The 6,207-nt window shown below is 41.1% G+C and overlaps 1 pseudogene; it reads left to right on the top strand.

Moving 5' to 3' along the window:
- The first annotated feature begins 3,387 nt into the window (after positions 1–3,387).
- On the top strand, positions 3,388–5,058 carry LOC150004890 (alpha-enolase pseudogene; annotated as a pseudogene).
- The last annotated feature ends 1,149 nt before the right edge of the window (positions 5,059–6,207 follow it).

Consider the following 6,207-nt stretch of genomic DNA (forward strand, 5'->3'; position numbering starts at 1 on the left):
CCCATTGCAGGTAATTAAGACAATGGTTTTCCCCATGTTTTAAAAGAAAAAGAGAAACTGAGGCATGGAATCTTTAATTAAGAGTAAAAATAAAATTTTAAATGAAACACAGCTGTTCAAAAACAGAACTAAGGTGAGAAAATGAAATTTTACTCTTAAAAAGGGTCCTTTTAAATGGACCACACCATGAGTATATATATTTTTTCAATTAAATAATTTACTCCTACTTTTATTTGTTCTTCCTATCCTTTCCTCACGCATGTCCCTCTTTAAAGCCTGGAGTCTTCTTGCCCAGCTTCTACAAGACTGGTTGTTTACTATTCTGGTCTTTGCTCAAGTGTCATCTCTTTCTAGAGGCCATTTCTGAGCACCCTCTTTTAAGTTACATGCAACCTTCTCAGATATATCATCCTGTCTATTTCATTCATAGAGCTAATCACAAGCTGACATCAGCTTGTGAATTTTTTCTCTACTTATTGTTGCTCTTCTCTCACTGAAATGTCAAATCCTCAAGGGTAGGGACTTCTTTTGTCTTATCTATCCTTGTATTGGTAGCATCTTAGCACAGTGTTTCAACATAAACAAGCACTTAGTACACATTTATTAACTGAATTGACTCATTCTCCTTTGAGTTCCTGCCATGGGCCAGGCACCAATAATATTAAATACAGTTGTTGTCTTAAAGAAACTAATCCTAGATGCCTTGAGATCATCTTCTAGGTGAACCCAATCTCTGGCTTCCTCTTGTTTCACATTAGTCCTTTTAAAATTCTACATTAATAATATTGCAGCATCTACAGGGATGCTCAGAGCCAATAAGATCAATTAATTTAATAGAAGAGAATAAAGTGTAATGACTACCAGATTGGCCTATAGAGCCAGATTGCCTGGTTCATTTTCTGGTTCTGCCATTTGCTATCTGTGTGACTTTAGACAAGTTATATAAACTCTCTGAGCCCCAGTTACCTCATCTGAAATGGAAACAGTAAAATCCATTTTTGTTCTAAGCACTTAATATGTGTAAAGTGCTTAAAATAATGCCTTCGCTATATTGTACACAGTATAAATGTAACTCAGTTATGTATAGGCACAGATGAGAGTTTCCTTCTAAATCAGATTCCATGTAAATCAGGTACTGAAATTCAGAGGCAACCCACAAAAGCCATGATCACCACTGAGAAATGTAAGAGATGCAGGGTAAGCATATTTTAGACATATGAATGTTAAGCTAATGTATTTTGCCTTTATTTTACCCTCAAACCCATTTGGATTACATATTGAGAACATATTTCAATTTCAATGTAAATGAAATGAAATTAGGGAAATTAATAGCTTTTATAAGATGTCATGTAATAAAGCATAAAGTCATTTCTGATAAATATGTGCTGGAAAGGGTGATGTATGGTTCCATGTATGCTAAGCATGCTCAGAATGTTTCAGAACAGCTTTAACAGCCCAGGGAGGAATAAATAAAAAGCAACAGCCACATCTCAAATAGGTGTTATGGGCACATCATGAGTGCTGCCTTAGCAGCAATAGCATTTGGCTCAAAGGATTATGAGAGCATCACTCAGAATAACAACCAAACTTAGAAGAAATCAAGTTAGAAACTCAATATATGAGCAGAAAGCACTTGAAAAGTGTAAAGAAAATGCACAGCAAGAAGATTGGTCAGTGCAAACACTAATAACCCCATAAAAGCGATGTGATTCTACATGAACAAACTTCTTTAAAATAGCAAAAATCTTTTTTATATCACTTAATTTTGTTAATTCATCACTTCTGTCAAGTGAAAATATTTGACATAGCTAACCCAAAATTAAGGGTCCTGGAAAAAGATGGTAATAGCAATAGTAACTTAGATTATACTGTCATGTGACAGATGGCATTTTGGTCAGTGATGGACCACCTATACAGTGGTGGTCCCATAAGATTAAAATAAAGCTGAATTTCCTGTAAATATGGAAGGTATGGGGTCAAGAGGAATTTTTTTTCTTTATAATGGGAACAATATCTCTGGAGCTTGGCAATGGATTCCGTGCCACTCACAGCACCTTAATTTTGAGTGCACAGATGACATCCCAACCAGCCACTGACCTGTTTCAGCACAGGGGAGCCTGTATCCCAAGCTCTATGTACTGAAAGGACACTACAGCCCTCCCAGACCTAGCTTGATGGTCTTCAGGATGCATTGCTATAACTTTGTTGAGGACCTAAGATCCTCCTATACAAGGACACAGGTCCACAGGAGATACCTTAACATGTATTAAGTATCACTGCCACTTTAGTACAAGCTTTCTGTGATATGTGGAGCCAACCTTTCCCTGTACTTTGGAAATATTTTCAGGTTGTAATGATGTAAAGCAAAGATAAGTTTTATTTCTCTCATCAATTCAATGCCAGAGAGAGTCCTTCATGCCTAATAGTGTCAATGGAACCAAAAACAAATTTCCAAAGTCAAAATATTGAGTCCTTTGTTATACATTCTCTCCATGTTAAACACACTGTCTCTTTCTTTTTTTAATGAATGCCAAATTGTTCCTTAATTTGATCACTATTTAAACATGCAGTAGCCAAAACCACATTGTCATGACACTCCCCTATGTTCCTTTATCTCTCCATCTTGATTTTTTGTTGTTACTGCTTCTCAGGCCACCTTTCACTCCCTCCTGACAGTTACTATTATTGTGATCTATGCCTTCTCCTCAATATTTCCAATCAACCCAGCCCTCATTCCTGTTCATGAAGCTGAATTAATAGCTTTGATGTTTTATTTTTTTTTTACCTCATTGGAAGGAAGCAGGGGAGAGGTCTTATGGGATAGTGTGATTAAAGTCTACAGTAGTGCACAGTAATGTCCTAGGCCTTCACACACTCACCACTCACTCACTGACTCACCCAGAGCAACTTTGAGTTCCATAAACTCCATTCGTGGTGAGTATCCTACATTGTACCTTTTTTGTACTTAGATACACAAATACTTTCCATTGTATTATAATTGCCTGCAGTATTCAGTACCATAACATACTATTCAGGCTTGTAGCCTAGGAGGAATAGGCTATGACATATAGCCTAGATGTATAGTCTGCTATCCCATCTAGGCTGGTTAAAGTACACTCTATGATGTTCAGACGATGAGTAAGGTACCTAACAACACACTTCTCAATGTATCCCACATGACTATACAGTGCAAAAGCTTTGCGTTTGAAATGCATATCTTCATATTAACCAGAGAATAAGTTTTCTAACCTTAATTTTGCGCATAAAGTATCTATCTTTGGTCAAATGTTCCTCAAAACCTTTTCCAGATCATTAGAAATCACCGTGGACCTTGGGGGTTAACGCTCGCCTTCCTCGTCCGCACTATCCTACTTATTCCCGGGCGGCTAGAAATTCACCATGTCTATTCTGAAGCTGCATGCCAGAGAGATCTTCGACTCCCATGGGAATCCCACTGTTGAGGTGGATCTCTACACCTCCAAAGGTCTCTTCAGAGCTGCTGTGCCCAGTGGCGCCTCAACTGGCATCTATGAGGCTCTAGAGCTCCGGGACAATGACAAGACGCGCTACCTGGGGAAGGGTGTCTCAAAGGCTGTTGAGCACATCAATAAAAGTATTGCGCCTGCCCTGATTAGCAAGAAGCTGAGTGTCGTGGAGCAGGAGAAGATCGATAAGCTGATGATTGAGATGGACGGAACGGAAAATAAATCTAAATTTGGTGCGAATGCCATTCTGGGAGTGTCCCTGGCCGTCTGCAAGGCTGGGGCTGTTGAGAAGGGGGTGCCCCTGTACCGCCACATTGCTGACCTGGCTGGCAATGCCGAGGTCATCCTGCCAGTACCGGCATTCAATGTCATCAACGGAGGTTCCCACGCTGGCAACAAGCTGGCCATGCAGGAGTTCATGATCCTCCCCGTTGGCGCCGCAAACTTCAAGGAGGCCATGCGCATTGGAGCGGAGGTTTACCACAACCTGAAGAACGTCATCAAGGAGAAATACGGAAAGACGCCACCAACGTGGGCGATGAAGGCGGCTTTGCGCCCAACATCCTGGAGAACAAAGAAGCCCTGGAGCTGCTGAAGAATGCCATCGGCAAAGCCGGCTACACCGACAAGGTTGTCATTGGCATGGATGTAGCTGCCTCTGAGTTCTTCAGGTCTGGAAAGTATGACCTGGACTTCAAGTCACCCGATGACCCCAGCAGGTACATCAGCCCCGACGAGCTGGCCAACCTGTACATGTCCTTCATCAAGGGCTACCCAGTGGTGTCCATCGAAGACCCCTTCGACCAGGACGACTGGGACGCATGGAGCAAGTTCACTGCCAGCGCCGGAATCCAGGTGGTGGGGGACGACCTCACAGTGATGAACCCGAAGCGGATTGCCAAGGCCGTGGGCGCCAAGTCCTGCAACTGCCTGCTGCTCAAAGTGAACCAGATCGGCTCCGTGACCGAGTCCCTGCAGGCGTGCAAGCTGGCCTAGTCCAACGGGTGGGGAGTCATGGTTTCTCATCGCTCCAGGGAGACTGAGGACACCTTCATCGCTGACCTGGTGGTGGGGCTCTGCACTGGGCAGATCAAGACTGGTGCACCGTGCCGATCTGAGCGCTTGGCCAAGTACAATCAGCTCCTCAGAATTGAAGAGGAGCTGGGCGGCAAGGCCAAGTTTGCCGGCAGGAACTTCAGAAACCCCGTAGCCAAGTAAGCTCTGGGCGGCAAGCCCCCGCGCCCTGCAGTCACTAGTCGGCCAAGTAGACCTCCACTCCTGACGTCTGCACGGGCAGCTCCAGGCCCCCGCCGATCCTGCAGCGGCCCTTCCCCGCCCCGTGGTGAGCTCACCGCTTCCTTAGATCTGCGAAGGCCAAGCCCGACCCTCTGGAGCCCTGATGGGAACCCCAGCCCCCTAGACCTGTGATTGGGCCAAACCATTGTTTTCTCACCTTGCTTCTCAAGTGTCTGGAGCCACGTGTATCTGTGTTGTGATCTCCGAGGTGCCCACAGGGAAGCACCCCAGTGGTTTCGTGTGCAAAATTAAAAGGCTTCAGTGTCCCTTAAAAAAAAAAAAAAAAAGAAAGAAAGAAATCATCGTGCTACAACTTGAGCTATATAATCTTGTTTATTTTCTCTTTATGTAACAACCACTAGCCGTTCCCATTTCATTTCCAGACCTTTCACCATTATTGCCGAAAAGCATATTCTTTTGACTGTTCTGTTGTAATTTGGTACTTGTTCTTTCATTATACTGTTTGATCTCATTCCTTCTTCTACAGAATTCAGACTATTAATCTGAATCTTTTAGGTGGTCTATTAACCTACAGATGCCATTTTTTTCTCTTAACTTCATATACACTTCACCATCTACACATTCAGACTCCAAAATGCCATCTTTTGTTGCTCTCTAAAATACCCATACTTGTCATTTTTTGCAATCATTTAATCTAAAAGTATACTATTTAATGGTTCTTTTGTATTTCTTTATATTTTAAGGATAAGTCTCAAATTGTCAGCTCTTGGCATGGAGAGATATCAAACACCTAATGTTTAAAAAATGGTCATAAAGCATTAAGACATTATGGATAATATAATTCTATTTTTATTATAGATAAAAAATACAGTTTGTGCATAAAAATACTTACCAACTGTCTTGATCAACCCATTCACTATTAGTTCTTAGAACTGAGATTTTTTTAGGAATTTTCTATTTTGTGTATATTTTATTTCTATACTTTTTCTTTAGTTGCCAATATGCACTAGGTTTTTTTTTTTTTTCAGAAGATAACAATAAAGACTTGTTTTTCTATTGACAAAAAAAGAAATATCTATTTTTTACTGAAAGGAGATAAATGTGATATATGTTATATGGGTATAATGTTGATAAACATTTAGTACCAGTTATGTACAGCTATCTATAAGACATGAGAATAACAGAGTAGAAAGAAATAAAAGATAGGACACAAGCATTAAGGTGCTTGGCATTAAGCTAGACAGTGCAATGAATGATTCAAAAATCATAAAATCCTGTTTATTTATTTATCCAAAAATATTGGAGCCCTTTGTAGTCAGTGTCAGGGACTCTTTTGGCATGGAGATGCACTCTGAACTATCAAATCCTTTTATTTCTGCAGCTGGCATTCTAGCGGTGGAGATAGACTATCAACAAATGAACCTACTACCTACCAATAATAAGTGTTATGAAGAAATACAATGCA

This window comes from Furipterus horrens, unplaced genomic scaffold, assembly GCF_987537825.1.
Source record: "Furipterus horrens unplaced genomic scaffold, mFurHor1.1.pri manual_scaffold_7, whole genome shotgun sequence".
Taxonomy (NCBI): domain Eukaryota; kingdom Metazoa; phylum Chordata; class Mammalia; order Chiroptera; family Furipteridae; genus Furipterus; species Furipterus horrens.